The 20,354-nt window shown below is 40.7% G+C and overlaps 1 long non-coding RNA gene across 1 annotated transcript; it reads left to right on the top strand.

Annotated features, from left to right (window-relative positions):
* Positions 1–4,391: 4,391 nt before the first annotated feature.
* Positions 4,392–19,904, top strand: LOC140706833 (uncharacterized). The gene is made up of 3 exons (XR_012086711.2): positions 4,392–11,527; positions 17,372–17,613; positions 19,159–19,904. It is a non-coding gene; the product is annotated as an uncharacterized LOC140706833 (long non-coding RNA).
* The last annotated feature ends 450 nt before the right edge of the window (positions 19,905–20,354 follow it).

The following is a 20,354-nucleotide window of genomic DNA, read 5'->3' as shown; positions in this document are numbered from 1 at the left end:
AATTTCTGTAATCAATAAACAAAAGTTATATTTAAAAGACTTTGAAGTGAGGAACTGAATCTTCATCTTCCTGAAGTAATGGTGATTTGGTGATCACCTGGTGGCAGCAGTGTAAAAGGGGATTGTTTGCCTTCAAGTACTGAGTCTTGATGGTCAAGCAAGGGGGCATGAGGGTGAACGCCACACCCTGTTATTCAGGAAGGAATTCTGAAGCATTTGTAATACAAAGGACAAATAAAAATGGGCAAGTATTTGTCCCTTCATATTTGTGGGGGGTCTCTGGAACCCAAAAATGTGAAGGCACAAATATTTAACAAATTGGCTATTTTTGTCAAAAAAGCTGATCCATTTTTATATTTGTCCCAATCTCAATAAACAACAACAACAACAACAACAACATCATCAAAAGACTGCAGGAAATCTTAAAATCTAAATTAAGTGGTGGAAATACAATCAAAGCCATAAACACATGGACAGTTCCAGTAATTAGATACCCAGCTGGAATAATAAATATATTGGACCAAAAACAAATTAGAAGTATTGGATTGAACAACACAGAAACTAATGAACATGCATCATGAACTACATCTAAAAAGTGATGTGGACAGATTATATTTACTACAAAAAATTAGACGCTGAGAATTACCGCAAATATAGCAGTTAGTAGAGGAAAAAGGAAGCTTAAATGATTGTATCCGGAATTGGTCTAAGTGATGGGCCTCCCTCTAGTATTTCACCTGACCAATTTGCAGCATTTTTTAATTTTTAGTGGAGGCCATCCACCAGGAGCTCTCTCCTTTTTTAAATATAGTAGATCAAGCAGAGATGTTCAGTCCTCCACCTTGCCCAGTGAGACTTGATCTCTTTCAGCCTGTGATGCGACATATGGTGGACAAAGCACTTGACCATTGTCGTGCCACCTCCTCCTCCCTTGACCCTTGCCCAGCCTGGCTAATCAAAGCAGTCAGGCCTACAACAACTGAATGGGCCACAGCAATAATTAATGGGTCTCTCCAGGAGGGCAAGGTTCCCCTTGCTCTCAAGGAGTCACTTATTAGGCCCATAAGGAAGAAACCAAGTTTGGCAGTGAACAACATTGGCAATTATAGGCCCATTGCCAATGTTTCTTTCCTTAGCAAAGTGGTAGAGAGGGTGGTGGCTGACCAGCTTCAGGCTCTTTTGGATGAAATCAATGTCCTGGATACATTCCAGTTGGGTTTCAGGCTGCGCCACGGAACGGAAATGGCATTGGTGGACCTGTATGATGTTCTATTGAGGAAGGCTGTCAGGGGTAAAACGTCTTTGTTGGTCCTCCTCGATATCTCAGCTGCCTTCAATACTGTCAACCATGGTATCATCCTGGGGAGGCTCTCTGAGCTGGAAATTGGTGGTCTGGTGCTTGCCTGGCTCCGATCCTTCTTGGAGGACCATCCTCAGAGAGTACAGCTTGGGGAGAGAGCCTCAGCCCCATGAAGCCTCAATTGTGGGGTTCCACAGGGCTCTATCACCTCCCCAATGCTATTTAGTATCTACATGAGGCCAGTGGGTGGGGTCATCAGGGGGTGTGGGGCGTCATGCCATCAGCACGCTGATGACACCCAGCTCTATGTCTCCTTTTCTCCAGCCACAGTGGATGCCGTTCTGTCCCTTCAGCACTGCATGGAGGTTGTACTGCAATGGATGCAGGGAAATGGCCTGAGGCTGAATCCGGACAAGACGGAGGACCTAAGGGTAGGTGGCCCCTCCATTGGTAGTTTGGGAAACTCCCTCTCTTTTGGGGGAGTGACTCTCACTGCGAAGAGTGAGGTTCGCAGCTTGCGGGTCCATATGGATCCGGTGCTCACCATGGAAACCCAAACGGCGTCAGTGTTCCGCTTCGCCTATTTCCATCTGTGGCAGATTGCCCAGCTACGTCCCTATCTTGATGTTGGGGCATTCACCACTTTGGTCCATGCACTTGTAATCTCAAGATTAGACTACTGCAATGCACTCTACATGGAACTACCTTTAAGATTGATGTGGAAGCTTCAAATGTTGCAGAATGAGGCAGCCAGACTTCTCAGTGGGACAATAAAATATCAGCATATTTCCCCCACTCTGGCTGCCTTGGATTGGCTGCCCATTCGTTTTTGCATTGATTTCAAAGTGTTAATGATGACATATAAAGCCCTAAATGGTTTAGGACCTCAATATCTAGCGGAATGCCTCCTCCCACCTAGATCTACTCGAATCACTCATTCTAGCCAGGAAGGGCGGCTGAGGAGCTAAGGGAGCCCCGGAAGGAAAGAACAAGAATTTGAGCCTGCTTGGCAGTAGCCCCTCACCTTTGGAACAGTCTGTCCTTAGAGATCTGTCTGGCTCCCTCGGTGGGTGTTTTTAAGAGCCAACTTAAGAGCTGGCTCTTTAGGTAGACTTTCCTTCCTGTCATCACTTGATTATTTTTATTTTTCCCCATCTTGAACCATATTACTATTATTGCTTTTTATTTTATTATACAGTTTTTATTCTATTTTTATTGTTAGCCACCCAGAGTAGACTTGTGTCTAGATGGGTGGGGTATAAATAAATAAATAAATAAATAAATAAATAAATAAATAAATAAATAAATAAATAAATAAATAAATAAATAAATAAATAAATAAATAAATAAATAATATCAGTACAAGTAGAGAAAAATTACTTAAAGCAGTGAAAATGGAGAATATTTTGAAAACAACAGAAACAAAGGCTCAATATAAGAAACAACAAGTTGAAAATAAAGTAAGCATCTGGAAAAATAAACCACTACATGGACAACACCTGAGAAATATTGATGGAAAGTGTGATCAAAATTCACCATGAGCATGGTTAAAACTGGGGACCCTTAAGAAAAAAACCAAAGGCTTGAGTTTTGCTGCACAAGAACAAGCATTCCAAACCAACATGCTGGAAGCTAAGATCCAAGGAATTAGTGCTAACAGCAAAAGTTGACTCTTATAAAGATTATAAAGTTAGACATGATAGAGTGGCAAAATTATTGCACAGGTCATTATGGAAAAATATAACTTGCCAACCTCCAAAAACCTGTGGGAACATCAGGTAGAGAAAGTGTCAGAAAGTGATGATGTCAAGATCTTGTGGGATTTACAGATCCAAATTGATAGACACCTTGAACATAAAACACCAGACATAGTAGTAGTAGAATGAAGAAATGTTTAGATCATTGACATTGTAATTCTGGGGGATGCAAGACTTGAAAATAAAGAACTGAAAAAATTAACAAAATACAGAGAGCTGGCAATTTAAACATCTTGTTTGTGGATGAAACACACTTTATTGATCCCTGTAGTCTTGGAGCTTTGGAAACAATATCAAGAAATTTCACACAGTACTATAAGGAGTTGCAGATCTCAGAAATAGCACCATCAAAGCTCCAAAAAATTTGCAGTATTAGGAACAGCGTACATATTGTGCTGATATTTAACGGATACTTAGTTTTTGTGGTTTTTTTTTTTTTTGGTGAAAACTTGTATCTGTTATGTAATACCAATCAATGTTTTATAGTTTTGATTGCCTGTGCCTAGTGTTTTTAAATAAAAATTATAATAATATCTCATTCATCATTATATTTTAGAGTATCTATTTTAATTGTTTTATCTTTTAATTGTATTTTAATTGTTGTAAGCCACCCAGAGACCTTTGGGTAGAGTGGGCGGCATATAAGTTAAATAAATAAATAAATAAATAAATAAATAAACAAACAAACAAATAAATAAATAAATAAATAATTGTCATCATCATCATTGTTATCATCAGGAAACAGTACAGATGAGAAAGCCTCATCATCTTCATCATCAGACCTGTTGGGAGTCCTTGTTTATATATTATTATATCCAGGCGCAGAAGGTCTTTCTCGGCCAGGGTGGTGGCACAGTGCCTCAGTCTCCCTGCCCAGGCTGGAGCTGTGAGGGGAGAGAGAGCCAGTGCTGAAGCACAGCTGATCGGCGGGGCCTTTGGGATGATCACGGGGAAGTGCTCCCCCGGGATCATCCCAAAGGCCCCATTTTCACACAGCTGATCGGCAGTTCCAAAATGGCCACCCGCTGTGTTGCCTCGCTTTAGAGTCACCGAAAATGGCGGCCGGATGGAGGATTTTCACTTAAAGGTGAGTTTTTTCCCCATAGGAACGCATTAAACGTGTTTTAAGGCGTTCCTATGGGGTTTTTTGCCCCGCATAGCGACAAATCCGTATAGCAATGATTTTTTCGGAACGGATTATCGTTGCTATGTGGGGCACCACTGTATATGGCAGATGGAGTGCACTTATCAGATATGGGGTTAGATGTTTTCCTAAGGGATTTGCAAAGAGGCCTTAGGGCTGAAATATTTCTTGGTGGGGGACAAGGGCCATACTATGTAACCCCTATGCTGCGGTGGGTAGTGCAAAGGAACAAGTGCAGTGGAGTTGAAAAGGGGCACCCAGGGGGTACAAGGCACCCCTGTAATGATTTGTGTTTTTATGTGTATTAGAATGGGATATGTAGTCCTAAGATTGTCCCAATAGCATCCATCTTGATTTAATGTCTGTGTCTGTGGTAGGAAAATTTTACATGCTGTTTCAGAGAAGCTTCGTTCTCTGGTTATCTAGTTGCTAAGGAGAGCCAGAGAGTTACATTCCTGGTAGTCATAATAATTCTGCCACAAAACATGATAATAACTCAAGCTCCCATGAGAAAGTTAGGCAGGACAACAAGACCCAGGAGGGGGTGTTCCTTATGACGCATCCTGGGAAGAAGAAGGAAGTTGTGGAGACGTTGGAAAAAGATGGAGTTTGACTGAGAAAGGACAGACATGTGCTTTTTCCCAAAATGGATTATAACTTTTGAATGGAGCTTTTTGCCAACATGGACTTTTGGATTACAACTGGAATCTAACCTTTCCTGATGGACTATGGACTATGTAGTCACAGGATACGTAAGAAAGACAACGCCTATGCATAATTCTAGCTTAGTATGTTTTCTTGTGTTATTTTTCTTAGCTGGAGTTTGTGGGGTGGTCTGTCTGACTTGATATGGAAATGTTACTGACTGAATTACTTTGCTATAATCTGAATTCTGTTTAGAACTATCTGAATAAAAGCAATAATGTTTAAGATTGCATGCATTGGTCTCTTGTACAAACTAGCCTAACTAATTGGCCACGAATATTTTGCTACCATATAGAGCCCAGATTAGCCTGAGTGTGAACTCATGTACTGTCTGTGTTTGTTGCTTTTTCTTAACCAAGGGGATGGACTTGAGGAAGGAGTGTTAGTCAGGGCCTGGCTGAGAAATTGGGCTCATCTTAGCTAATAAGGGCTGGCTAAACTCTGAAATCTCTCCATCTCTGGCACCCCTAAATCTCCTTAGAGACGGGGGTAGCTTACAACCCCTCCTTTCAAAAGGGCATCAGCAGAGGTTAGTTGAGGGAAGGGTAAGCAGGGGACCCCAGGGGACCCCAAGGGACAATTGACGCTGTAGGTCAAGGTCAAGAGCCTCGGTTGGAGGACTGCATTGGGGACTCTGGCTAGGGGAGGACCGAAAGCGGGTTTCGGAATAGGAACTCCATAGGGTGAGGTCTGGACCTGAAGGTCAAGGTTGTCTATGGTTACAGACCTTTTTGCGCTACGGTAGGTCCCCTTGAGGAAGGGAAAGTTTGATTTAAATAGTTTAATAAAGTTTTGGTCCTAGTTATCCCATATACTGCATCTGTCTTTTTATTCTGGGTGGACAATGTTTCAACTGTATAAGTTACAATTACAGGGTCCACAAGAAGACTCTGAGCCTGCCACACAAACACTAGGGAAGCATACTTCTCTAGTCTTATTTTAATGCAGACCTAAAAGAACTTTATTTTATTCTTGCCCGGACTTGGGGCAGGAAGACTTTGGCATTAAGAAACTTTGGCCATTTTCCTACTCCTGCAGCTTTAACTCTAAGGGCAGGATGGAGTAGCGCAGAAGGTGTAGGTTAAACTTTAGGACAACCAGCTCTTCAACCTTCTTGGGTCTCTTTTTTGCATGGAATCAGACAACGAGAGGAAAGAACCATTTCCTTCAGGCAGCAAAAAGTTTTGGATGAGCTTTCTTTCAACATTCTGCTGGATGTGATTGTAGAAGCCATGTTATCTGGTTCCAAACAATGAAGTGCATGAAGAAGTTGCCCATTTGTATAATACTTCTCAAGGATAATTTCAGGCCTGAACAGAACAAGGTGTGTGTTAATGAGCAGCCATATTGTACAGGTGTGTAAGAATGCTGAGTCATGCTGACTCATGGATGCTGATTCATGGATGATGTAACATCTATTGTGATTGGTCGCATGCAGATGTGTATATGTATATATATGTGAAGCTATACAGAAGATGTATTCCTGATTTGTGATGTTATCCTGTTATGCTGCCAGACTGAACTGCTGTACAGTGGTGCCTCGCTTAACAACATTAATTCGTTCCAGCGAAATCGCTGTAGAGCGAAAACGTCGTAAAGCGAAATAAAAAAGGCCATTGAAACGCATTGAAAACCTCTCAATGCATTCCAATGGGCTGAAAACTCACAGTCGAGCAAAAATCCTCCATAGGGATAACCATTTTCGCTGCCTGTAAAGCGAGGAATCTGTCCAAAAACACAGCAGGGAGCCATTTTAAGCAGCCGGTGGCCACTTTGAAACCCAACGATCAGCTGTTTTTGATCATTGTAAAGTGAAAATCGGTTCCCGAAGCAGGGAACTGATCATCGTTAAACAAAAAAAAAAACATTTAAAACATTGTTTTGCAATCGCAAAAGTGATCGCAAAAACCTAATCAAGTGATTTTGTCGTCGAGCGAGGCAATCGTTAAGCGAGGCACCACTGTATATATCCTGTAAATACACGTTGGTGTTGGGAGAAGCTGCCTGTGTGTGCGTTCATTATTTGGACTACCTGGACTGATCAACACTCTGCTAATTCTGCTGAATTTCCACTGACTGCGCTAACAATACTCAACCACAAATTCAAAGTAAGAGGAGCCTAAGCAAGTCAAGCCCAAATATGAAGGACTGAACTAGGTTTCTGCCTGGGGCTGGTGGTCAGGATCCTGCAAATCCCAAGCCAGAAATCATGTAGATACTTTTTCCTATGCCCAGTCATTGAAAGAGTCAAGTCTCTTTACTGCACCTGCTCAACAGCTTATAAAACCTGTCAGGTGAGAGTCATTTGAAAAAAAAAAGTTCTCATAGATCCTGGAGGCTGGCAGTTTAATAATTCATATTAGAGATTGGCATGAATTAGAAGACAAATGACCAAATTCATTCAAAAATCACTAATTCATCAATTTGTATTTGCACAAATCAGTGCCCTGACAAATATGAATCAATGCATTTTTAGTATTTTTCTTTTGTCAATTTGTTAAACTATGAACCAAATTTGGAGAGATTGTTGAGGAGAGTCAGTAGAAGCCTCTCTGCACTTTTGGTGTCTCTAGGTGCCCGGTGGGAATTTCCTGATGATGAGCCCTTCTTCTTGGTGTATAACTTGGAACCCAAACTTCACTAAACTTGCAGGATGTTGAGGAGAATCAAGGAAAATTTGCTACCCTGCAAATTTGGTGTCTTTAAGTGCTGCTTTGGGAGAAGGATGTTTTATAGAGTTTTACATAGAAAAAATGAATTAAATTCATAATTTCTTGACCTTGATGAACCAGAAATCAAAATGAATCACCGTTTTTCTGATTCGTGCCCATCTCTAATTCATATTCTTCACATGGGGGTGTAGGGCAAAGCTTAGAAGAGATGGAGAGACCCATGGGTAAGAATGCATATATGCATTTTCTGCCCCTGCTTTGCTTTACCTTTGTCCTTGCTATGATTTTTAAACTACTTGGTGAAAGTTACTGCACATGAGATTGGCTGGCGATTATTGCTTTTGATGAGGCAGTGATAGTTTTTTCCCCTCCCTACTTTTTTTCTTAATGTAAACAAAGCTAAGTCATTAATTCTAAAATGACTTGGCTGAAAACAGCATCTCAGCTGTCAAATGTGGCTCACAATGCTTCCAGAATTATGCTGTTTAGTGCTGCAGTATTTTTCAGAGAGCACTCTATAAGGAAGGGACAGTTTCCCCTATTTGCATTTGCCAGAGCCCAAAAGGCAGTCCCCTCCCCTCCCCTTGAGAAATGGCCCTGGAACTGAAGTTGGAACAACATGAAGTAACTTGTTCCCCGAGGCATTCTAGCCCACATTTGTGAAGTGATTGGCAGGTAGCAGAATTACCTTGTCTTGTTCAAGGCAATTTCTCCCCTACATACTTCAGTACTTGCCACAAAGCTTCAGAAAGGGTGCATACATCTCTCTCTTGCAAAAGCTTGCAGCCAGAAAAAGACACATGACTTTATTGGAACCAGTTCTGGTAACACTTCAGTCCCTCTCCAGCCATTTCCACCATCCCAGCAAATTACTCACTTGGAGTTCTTGGTGGCACTGAAACCACCAGCCTGCTTGTATAATAGTATCTGAAGGAAATTATAGGAAGGAGCAGAGAGCACAAAGTCACTCCTTAAGGAGGAGGGAATTCACACCTAACAAGAGGATAATTACAGCATTGCCAAGGAAAGCCAGAGGGGGGGGGGAAACACTCTCTCGCAAGGTTACCTTCCTGAGAGATTTTCTTATCTCTCTTCGTGACTGAGCTTCCATAGCAGGCTGTCTCACACATACAAAAAAGTTTGATTTTCTGGAATATGATGTTCTTACAGAAGTGAGCATATTGTGTGTGTGTGTGTGTGTGTTTCTATTTTTAAGAGACAAGAATCAAATACCAAACCAAGTTAATTAAAACACCTTACTGTAATACTGCAAGGAAAGCTTTAAGCTTAACATTAGTAAATCCATGGATTGTGATGGTGTATGTTTTTTAAAATGGAATAATTCTGGCCAATAATCTTGTTGAACTTGTATCCCTTCTGTTGATTATTTATGTGATACATTCCAAAGTAGTTTTGGAACATAAGAAACTCCTTTTCAAAGCCTAAACTGTTTACATTTCCTCTTCCCACAGTCCTATATTGTTTTTGTTAGGCATCACCAAACCTATTTATGAATGTAGATAAAGAGTGAGAAGGGTGATTATATCTTATCTCTGGGGAATGTCTTATCTGTGGGCCTAAAATGGACTATAGAAGACCATATTTGGCCTGTTTTTTTTCATCTGAACCTCCTACAGAACACATGGATTATGCTCTGTCTTTTACCATTCCACAACTATATTAGAAGCACACAAGAGTTGCACCTCTGATATTGTGAAGCAGAGCAAATCAACATTCCATAAGGCGATTCTAAAAATGGAGGCAACCGAAACAAAAATAAAATAAAAATTATAATGTTTAAATTCGGCTTCAGATCAGCACCAAACCTGGCATATTTGTAGTCCTCAAAAAAGGCTTTCAAATGGAAGAAACCACAATTTCTTATAACACTGAACGTGTGCAGTAGGGGCCTGCCAAGAAGAGTGGCTTTGGCAAAGGCTGAAGCTTGAAAAGGGTGGGAGGCAAGAGAAATAATGTGAGAGCTGCAAACTGAACAGCCCAAATGGAAAAGAACTAGGAGAGTTTAAAAAGCAGGTTTGCTGTAAAGAAAGTAATGGAGTGACAGTCTTTCAGAAAGGGTACAGTCCCAGAAACCATTGTCAACCAAGGGCCCCAATTTGTCTTTGGGGGGGCACTTTTGGCTGTCACCATGCTGAGTGTCTTATTCCCAGGCACGCTTGCAGGATGGGGAGTTTCTGACAGAAGTGCCTCTGGCTGTCCAGTCATGGGCGGGTGGCAGTGCTTGGAGGATCCTCCCCCCCCCCAGCCATGCTTCAGCTGGAGACTTAACTCCCTCTTCTGATTATCTCCAGCAATCACCCACATGGAGTTCTCCCACAGACTCTCTTTGTTTTGCATTCTATGTTGGCTTATGAAACAGACTGTGGATGATAGCTTTAGTTACATGCCACTACAAGACCTTCATTATTGGTTGGCAGCTGATCAGGGTGATTTGACACACAGGAAGAGATTCACAGAGAGAGCGACAGGCACTTATCCATATCCCAGATGAGGGATTTCCCCATCATCTTTTATGAAGGGGAACATCAGGGGGGTGGAAAACAGATGAGGCAGCCCTGGCTTAGGTGGGCTAACGAAGTTCTCCAAGTGAACACAGGACTGGTTCATGATTGGCTGATGGGTAACTGAGATGAGACCCAATCAGACGGTGCCAGCACAAGATATATTTGAAAGTAAGAAGAGGAGAGAAAAGAGAGTTATGTTTGAGCAGTTGGCTAAAGCAGTTGGTTTGATGATTAGTTGCCTGAAGTATCAGATCCAAGCTGAAAGTAAAATTGTAACCACACACATGAGTATCTTTTGTGTAACCAATATGCTGTTAATAAAATGACCATTTGGTTCATATGAAAACTCTGCTCGGTTTTCATTATATTAGGCTGTGAGCAAGCCTAGAAAAAGAAAAGAGCAGGTTAAAAGTGATTAGCCAGATTGGGTTGGCCACACTCCACATTTTAAACCAATGTGTTTTTAACCATAGTGGATTCATGCCCGGGGGGGTGGGTGCATACTGTTGGTTAACAACTCCGTACTTACCCAGTAATGAGCTTGGATGTAGAAATAGGATGACGGGTGGATTATCTGATCTGGGGACTTCTCCTTATGCAATGTTAATATAGTAGGGCACCCTTAATCAAAAGATCAGTATCCTATCATTTATCCATGGTCTATAAATATTAAAAATATTAAAAGAAAAATTAAAAAACACATATAACTGTAAAGATGAAGTTACCAAAACTAGCCACTAGGGTAAGACAGAGACCATGCTATGTACAGTGCTTACTATCACAATAGTGTTCACTGTTATCTGTATTTTTCAGCATCTGCGGCAGATTTGGGGGTCCTATTGTACTGTGATACTGCAACCAATCCAAACAGTGAACTTTTTCTACCCACTTCTTAAAACTTATCTTTTTCCAGTAAAACTGTAACATGATTAAGGTGTGGTTTTCAATTTGTGGGAAGGAGCTGGGGGGTGGTTCCCCACCATCTCACCTGGGATGCAACAAGGTGGCTGTTCTGACTTGCAAAGGGCTGAGCCAGTCTGATAGCTGGCAAAGGCAAGGCATCATGAAGTTTATCTCTGCCTTTCTCTCTCTCTCTCTCTCTCCCCTTCCGTGGCTGCAGGTCAAACTCTCTTACTCTCATTCTGCAAGCTATTGGCAGCAACCACTGACTCCCTCTCTTCTCTGTGCTCCCGATTATTATCCTTTTGTGAAGAGTGCAACCCGGGCAACACAAGCCGCTCTCTCCTTCTCTGCCCCTGGCACTTGCTGTATAAGGATGCTTTCGCTTTCATTCTCGTCTGCTTCTTGCTATCTTGCTCTCCTTCCCTCTCCTGCACTCTTTTTCTTTTCACCTTCTGCAGCTTTTGAAACTGCAGATTTCCAGAGGAAAAGTTTCTAGAGTGTTTGTTGAAAATTGTTAAGAGGTGGGTTTTTCCTTGTCTTGTGTTCTCTCTCTCTCTCTCTCTCTCTCTCTCTCATTTGTTTGCTGAGTTGTATAGGAATCCTTTTCAAATGGGAAACTGTTTTCCTATCTGGGGGAAACTGAACGTTTGAATTTGTCAGTTTGGATGAAAAGGTTTTAATCCCTTCCTGGATAAAAGGTCTCTTTAGGATCCACATGTGCGAGGGAATTCTGTGTCTGTAGAGAACAATCAAAAAGATGAGAGAATAGATAGAAGGGAACACATTGAACTTTGGAAAGGCAGACAACCCAAAGGAATGGGTTTGTTTGTTTGTTTGTTTGTTTGTGTGTGTGTGTTTGTGTGTGTTTGTGTGTGTGTGTGTGTGTGTGTGTGTGTGTGTGTGTGTGTGTGTGTGTGTGTGTGCTGCTATTTTTTTGCTTGCCAAGGGCATGTCTGCAACTGGGCAGAGCTTGAAAATGATAGGTTTATTCTTTTCTTTATTCATTTTATTCTATTATTTTATTTGTCCATTTATTTTATAGACAATATATATCCTGCTCCTAATAAGGGTTATAACAGAACTCATGGTCGTCTTGGATTCTTAATCATATGCCATATATCTTTGCTAACTGACAGCCAGCCAAAAATTTTGGGGTTAAACTGTAGTATTGCCAGCCAAACTCTGCTCATGGTCAGCGTTCGATACCATGGATCTGAGAGCTGGCTCAAGGTTGACTCAAGCTTCCCTCCTTCTGAGGTCAGTAAAATGAGCACCCAGCTTTTTTTTGGGGGGGGGCAATGTGTAGCCTTTTTTTAAAAAATGTAAACCACTCAGAGAGTGCTTTAAGCACTATGGGGTAGTATATAAGCAGCACACTTTGCTTTTGCTTATTACAAGTCAAGTTTCTACACCCACTGATCTGCCCTTTTGGTGGTGCTTTCTTATTTTAAGATAAATGTTTTTAATCCCCTGTGGCTTGGGACATCTTCTGGAAAACATGCAGGCATGTCTGTAGAGCTTTTGTGCCTAAATCCTATCACAGTCTTTAGTTGGTAGTTGGGTATCTCTCAACCATTCCACCCATCTAATCACTATACAAATGTCTGGTAATGTAAACACACACACACACATACTCCAAAGATGTTATGTGTTATCACTCACGTCACTTCTGTCATATGGTGACTATATGAATTAATGACTTTCAGAATGTCCTATCATTAACAGCTCTGCTCAGGTATTGTAAACTAACAGCAGTGGCTTCCTTTATTCAACAAATCCATCTCATATTAAGTCTTCCTGACAGCAGCTTTGTGTTTGGATGAAAAAAAGGAGTCAGCTTCTGAGATTTTCCCTTGCTTGATGTCTCTTTGTGAATGATACTGAGCCCAAGAAAGTATCTTGTAGACCATCTTGATTGCTGACATTGGTGTTATCAACATTCAGGCTAGGTAAAAGTTGGCATCCTTTTTCCTGCTGGCAATACAGATATGATATTGATCTGCCATATCATGCTCTTTCCTGATGTTTTAAATCATCGATACAGAAACACAATATCCCACATTCATAAATAGGAGGGTTTGCCTTTTTTAAAAAAAGAATTGAATAAATACCTTAATCTAACTCATTTTTCTCCCTGTTGAGCTTGTCCATGGGATCTGATCCAATGAAATATGAAAGAACCTCATTTTATAAATACACCCTTATTGGAGTGCTCAACCCTGCATAGCCTCCCCTCCTCTCAGTTTAACTGGGTCATTCCACTTTCCCATCCTGCCTTGCTGCCAATTACCCAGGTTGACCTATGACTTCCTGTTCTTCTCACAGTTACTATAATGTGTTCCTAGGGATGTTGTCCAGCTGTTTAGGGAGGAGATATAGCTATGAGGGAATGGATTTTTGTATTAGTAGTTCATCTAGGTCAGAGGGTTCTGACCATTTTATCACTGAGAATCATATTGGAAAAGTTCCAACAGATTCTATTTCCCAGACACCATTAGGAAGCAGACAATTCAACTGGAGTGAAAAGTCAGAAACAGCCAGGCAGTTTTGCATACACTACATTCCATGCATCTGATCTGCTATCTTACCTTTTGCATTTGAGAATAGCTATTGATGAAATAAGGTGATACATATGAAATCTATTCAAGCTGACAGAGTGTTCCTGTAGACTGGGGTGCCAATACTGGCTTTTCTGTGCAGTGGTAGAACTGTTCCTGGAGGTCCATGGAACAGCATCATTTGGCTCAGTGGATCTCTAATTACAGCACCTAAATCCTGACAGGTCTTCATGGAACTCTTCTAGTTCATTTAACACATGCTCTCTTCACTGCGGGAAAGTGGCAGCTATAGAGAGGGATGTGCCTGATCTGATGTGACTTCCTTCACATGGCTATGGCATTGCCCTCAGGAATCTTCAAATCACTCCATGTAAAACCCTGACCAGTAATTAGCTTGAAAAGGCCTTGTTCTAAGAGGATAGTGTTAGGCTAAGCTGTACTTGCCCTCCCCCTGTGAGCTTCCTGAAGATCCCAGTGCCATGATCAACTCAGGGCCTTTCTGACTGACCTCCCTCTTCTGTAGTAATGATGGAAGGACAATTTTTTCATATTTAGCCCTAATCAGGTGTTAAAAATATTTAGTTTTTTCAACATACTTAGAAGAGGACACCAAGCCCTGCCTTCCTTGATTTATGCTTTGTTCACAGTATAGCAATGATGACTGCAGAGGAGAGGTTCCTGCTCTGGAGGAGAATGTACTTTTTCAAGGGCTGATGCTCATGTGTGCCTCAGTCCTTGAAAATCGGTCTTTTTGCAGAGCCTACATGTGAGCAGGAACCTGTCCTCTTAAAGCTTTTTGCCCATTGCATTAAGAAATTGGCAATGGAGGCAGCAGGGCAAGCCAGTTTTAAATGAGTCCCCCTACTCCTTATGCATTTTGATAAAATCTGTTATTCTAATGCCTGAATTGGGTTTGTCTGATCCTTAAAAGTGCCACTTCCTGTTACCTGAAATAATGTTCCCTTTGACTTCTGATAAAACATTTGCGAGGCTTCACTAACTTGTCTTTTTTTTCAGTTGGAAGCATCACAGTAAAATTAATAAACATATCAGGTACAGTGGTGCCTCGCTTAATGACATTAATTCGTTCTAATTCGTTCCAGCAGAATAGTTGTAGAGCGAAAACGTCGTAAAGCAAAATTTAAAAGCCCATTGAAACACATTGAAAATAGTTCAATGTGTTCCAATGGGCTGAAAAACTCAACGTCTAGCGAAGATCCTCCATAGGGGTGGCCATTTTTGGTGCCTGTAGAGTGAGGAATCCATCCAAAAACACAGCGGGGAGCCATTTTGAGCACCCGGTGGCCATTTTGAAAACCCGACGATCAGCTGTTTTGATCATCGTAATGAAAAGAATCGGTCCCCGAAGTAGGGAACCGATCTTCGCAAAGCGAAAATACCACCTTTGTTTTGTTTTTAAAAAACATCGTTGTGAAGTGGATTCGTCGTTATACGGGGTAATTGTCCAGCGGGACACAACTGTACTTCCTGTCAATCGCAGGCAACATCAAGAACATTTGTGGCAGCTAACATCAATTCTTCTATAGTTCATGTTGAGGGGCATAAAGTACATTGACATAGATGTGAAGTTGCCTGTTCTTCGCACTTACAAATAACTGTATTGGTGCAAACAATTTTCTTCAATTCGCCTTGCTTCCATCAACATTCATCTGTAGCCTATTAAGTGACTTCCAAGTAACCTAGTTCTCCATCTCATTGGCAGCTAGATTTTGCAGGGGTTCCATTCATTTTAAGAAGTGGGTATTTCTTTTTGTGTCATAGTCCTAACATTCCTTCAAGAGTCAGAGATGTTCTGAAAAAAAAACGTTTGTGAAACTTTCCAGAAGGAGCAGGATGGTGGCCAAAGAGTGGATATGCATTTGATGTAGTGGCCTTGAATCTTTTACTACTAGATGCTAACTCTCTTTGTATATCACTAGGTGCAATGCCTGCTAGGTAAGTGATTTTAGCAGTACGGGTTGGCTTCAGGCACCCAGTAAATATTCTATACTTTTCATAGAATACTATGCCTACCTGTTTTGTATGGGTTCAACTTCAATCCAAAGCAACACCTAAATATTTGGGAGCAAAACAATTATTTGGATGGATGCCCTTCCAAGTAGCCTGACATTTCCAAGATATCTGCTTGTTTCTCACATGAAAGGCGCATATTTGTCTTAGCAGAGTTGTGTTAAAAGTTGCTTTCCATCATAATGTGCTCCATTTTCTTTTAATGCATCTGTTAAGAGCTATTTTGACATCTGAAATCTGTCTGACTGAGCAGCAAGTGTGAGAGTGTCAGCATAAATAAAACTTCTGGTGCCTTGAGGAAGTAGTTGATCATTAGTGTAGATGTGGACTTTGAAGGATTCTCCTTGAAAAATTCAAGGAATGCAGACACATTTGGCCATCCCTTGTAAGCACTCTGTCAGCTGATCCTTTCATTCCAGAAGTACCAACTTAAGGCAACTCCTTGTATGAACACTAAATGGTAGATAACTTAGACCAACCATCATGGCAAGCGTGTTTCAGAATTTGCAATGATCTCACTCAACTATCCCTATTCTGGAGAATATATTGTAGTGTAAGTCAATAGTTTATTAGCTGACTTTTGATCTCCATGTTAGTACAATTATTCTGTTTTATTCTTCTGTTGAGGTTTTCTTTGAGCAGGGCTCCTGAGATGTATTATTAATGATGCAGCTTTGGTTATAGCCAAATTATTACGAATTGTTGACTTACCCAGGGCATATCTGGCATTGTGCAGTATCTTGCATGGAATATGATCACAGCAATTTTTTCCAGTGCTGTTACAATTCATAAGAACCTGAGAAGATGTGGATAAACTAATCATCACTTCCCCCATTATTTTTATCTCATTGCACCCATCCTAATTTTATCACAGGTGCTGATGTGTTTTTGGTTTTTTTTAGGAAAAACTCAGAAAATCTTTATAAATAGCTTGATGTGGGTAACGTAGAGTGGGATTTCTCTGAGATTTGAGCCTTTCCAACTAATTTACTTTGCTCTTGGAATGATGGCAGACTTCCGAGTGGGACATAACAATTTGTTAACTACTATAAATTGCAGGGCTTGTCCCAAGATATATATATATATATGTTCCAGTTTCTTCACAAGGATACAGCTTCGGGTAGAAACATTTTGCACGTGGGATTAAAAATGCCTTCCTCCTGTTAAAACATTCACCAAAATGCAAAATAACTTACTCAGATCTGCACAAGCAACATAAAGTCTCTGTGTAATTAAGGGCACTGTAACTCCAAATTCTAGGTGTGGAATATGTTGAATGCTATGGACTGAAGCACATGCTAATTTGACCTACGGTAGGTTTACCTTTTTGAAAGAAGAGGCAAGTATCTAGTGTGGAGAGGATCAATACATTCTATTCACGCCTGTTCTTTATTGGCTAGGAATTGTGACAAGCTTCTCTTACAAGCTTAAAGATAGTATCATTGAACCTGGTTTAGATCCAAGCGGACAATGCTGTGAGCCAAAAAAGAACAAGGTTTTCATCACTCTTTCAAGTGCATAAAAACTGATGTAATTTGATCCTGTTTCAAGATATAGTAACTGTCATGTAGTAAGTGCTAGTGAGAATAAATCAAACTTGTCAGTGCTGACTTACTGCATGAAGGGAGCATGAGTGTGATTTAAATTTGAAACTGGCTTGTGCTCTGGAGTGAATTGTCCTGCAAGTGCTACTCAGTGCTCAGACTTGCTAAGATGAGCCTCAAGTTGGCACTATAAGTAACTTGTACAATTTTTTGTTCTTGCTTATTTCTTAAGTTGTGTCCGGCTCTTCGTGATCCCATGGACCGGAGTACATCAGGCCCTCCTGTCTTTCACTGCCTTCTGGAGTTGGGTCAGATTCATTTTGGTAGCTTCAATGACATTGTCCAACCATCTTGTCCTCTGACGTCCCCTTCTCCTCTTGCCTTCACACTTTCCCAACATCAGGGTCTTTTCAAGGGAGTCTTCTCTACAAATATTATACTGAGTAAAATGTTGATAGCAGCCAAACAGACAAGGTATGTTGGAATTGCCACTCTTATGTCTCAGGAAAGCCCAGAATTGATGTTTATTGGTAACTGCTATGGTGGGTCTTGATGCTGTGCCATTGCTGAAGTGATTATGGAATAATTGGGAGCTACCATATACTAAATCAGACCCTTGGTCTATTGAGTCTAGTGATGTTTGCACTGACTGGTAGCAGATTTTTAACATGGTAGGCAGGACCTTCTGTCCCACCTGGAGGTGGTAAGCATTAAATCTGGAACTTTCTGTGTGCAAAACAGGGTCTACACTAGTGCTACACTTCCTGATCTTAGTGAGATGAGGTTTCAGCTAGGTTATGTGCCTTGACACAACTTCAGCTAAGAATGCTTACCCAAGTGCCCAGTCCTTTCCTTTTTTCTTGATATTTCTTAAATTGTAAGCCTGTGGATAGAAACTATCCATTTTTAATGTCCATAAGGCATTGAAGTGAAGAGACTCATAGGAACTTCTTTATGTTCTGAAAGAATGCTGTGTAACTCTCGTACTGTGTTACTATGTTTGGTAATATAACCACTGGGGTAAGACCACAACTTCCTTGCATCTGGGTGGTCCTGTCCAAAGGCATTACTGAAGGAAGTGGCAGCAATTAAAGCAAAAATGCTTTTTTTTAACCACACCATCATCATTATCATCATGTTTTCATACCGAAGATCCAATTTCAGTCCTATTGTTAATTACAGATTTCACTGGTTCTAAGGAACACAAACACGTATTGTTTTTTTTTTTTTTTTTTTGGAAAAAACCTAGTGCTCTTAATTACAAAAATTTACTGTATATATATTAAAAAGTAGTTTTTTAAGAAAAGCTTTTAATGAAATGATTTTTTTTCCAGCACAAAAAAGATGGCTACTTTGAAATTCTGTAAGATATCTGTATTTAAAGGAATTGTGATAAAATCTTAATAGCTTTAGTTATTTGAACAATGAGAGAGCTTCCATCAATTTCCATCTATTTTGAAGTATTGAGGCATGAGTACCACTGCTTAAGGGGCCAAAGGGACAATCCTGTTGTGCAAGAGAGTCTAATAAAATGTCTCTCAGATCACCTCAACTAGTGTGGATCCTTGAAAATTAGATGGGAAACTCAACCCTGAACCATTGAACAATGTCAGTGGTGCACCTGTTTCATTGCTTTCTGGCCTTAAGACAAGCCTGTGAGGCTTCTGAGCATGTCCCAACCCAACCTGATGTTATGCCACCAGTGACCCAAAGATCTCTTTTCCTTGGTAGGAAGGGCAGAGAGAAAGCGCTGTTGCCACATGTCCCTAGACTGCCGTGCATGCATGTTGGTTCCGCGTGAGAACTTGGAAGAGAATTCTGGGCAGCAATTAGATTTTATGGTTCCTTGAACAGGTTAGAACATTAAAACTACAACACATCTCTCATTATTTAATTAGCGCTTATACTCTCGTACAGAAACCCAGTATATATGAAATGCATTCCAAAGTGCTTGACATGCTAATGAGAGTATTATTGCAGTAACTGCTTGTTAACAAACTTAATTACATTTATTTTCAGCCCCATCCCCTTCAATTGGAAACATCTGCAGAGGAAGGAGAAAGGTTCTGCTATGTGGTGGAAAAAAGGATGGTAGAGGTCAATGAAAAGGGCTTCTGATCAAAGGATGTTCTACTCTAATATAGGAAATTGGGATAAAGCCCACTGGAAATTGAGCAGCACTGATGTAAAGTGACGCAGGAGATGAAAACCAAGCCTGTTTGAATCTAAAAGAGAAAATGTGAGATAGAGCAAAGGAAAATCTCCCTGGAGGACAAACAACTCTTTATCTATAATGAAAATCAGAGCGCTTTCCTTCTGGTCCTAGAAATAAGGGCCCATTGTCTAGAGAAATGCCATTCTCGTTCATTACATTTGGAACAATGTAATCACGTTCATAAAATTTTTGCTGACATGCTCTCCTGTGTAGCCCAACCCTCAGCAATTAATACGCTCATTGTTTGATACAGATAGCTATAAACTGCGGTAATTGCTGAGCTTGTTTGATGAGAAGAGAGAATGATTTTCATTTTGTGAAGCATGCGAAAGGGATGATTTGGAAACGGTGGATTTGTTCAACTCGAGCACACAATAGACCAAAAAAAAGATGAACTTTTTTTTTTGTTGAGCTGTGAAAAGCAAAAGGATGGACAAGAGTAACAATGGCAGATGTTCTTAGCAATTCTGCCCAGCTTAGCTGAGGAGGGCATGTTTTAAATCACAATCTGTACATTATGAAAGCTGGAGCAATTTATTTCATAAGAAGCCTTGTGTCTCTCGCTGTGTGCCTTTTTATTCTATAGGAAAGCTCAAGAATGTAAGAATTCTAGAAGCTTTGGTATCCCTCATGTTGTGATAAATTCTGAAGTGTGGGCAACTTATCATTAAAACGTCCACAGCCATAGCCCCAAGGAGAGCCCACAAACAACAGGCCCATCTAGCACTCTTTATAGGTCTTTTGTGAAGTTAGTGTGTCTGAATTCCCCATTTAAGACCAAATCAACTCCAAATATTTTGCAACAAGGAAGAATAAGTGCATTATTACTGAAAAAAAAAATCACACACACACACCTTCAACCTTCTGTGAGAACTGCAATTAAGCACTAAGGAAACAAGGCAGTCTGAGGGAAATAGCAGATCAATGAGCCCCGTGGCACAGTGGTTAAGCTGCAGTACCGCAGTCAAAGCCTCAGCTAAAGAACTGAGTTTGATCCCGA

This window comes from Pogona vitticeps, chromosome 4 (assembly GCF_051106095.1).
Source record: "Pogona vitticeps strain Pit_001003342236 chromosome 4, PviZW2.1, whole genome shotgun sequence".
In the NCBI taxonomy this organism is placed as follows: domain Eukaryota; kingdom Metazoa; phylum Chordata; class Lepidosauria; order Squamata; family Agamidae; genus Pogona; species Pogona vitticeps.
The sequence above is the reverse complement of the archived record's forward strand: the minus strand, read 5'-3'. Positions and strand labels throughout refer to the sequence as shown.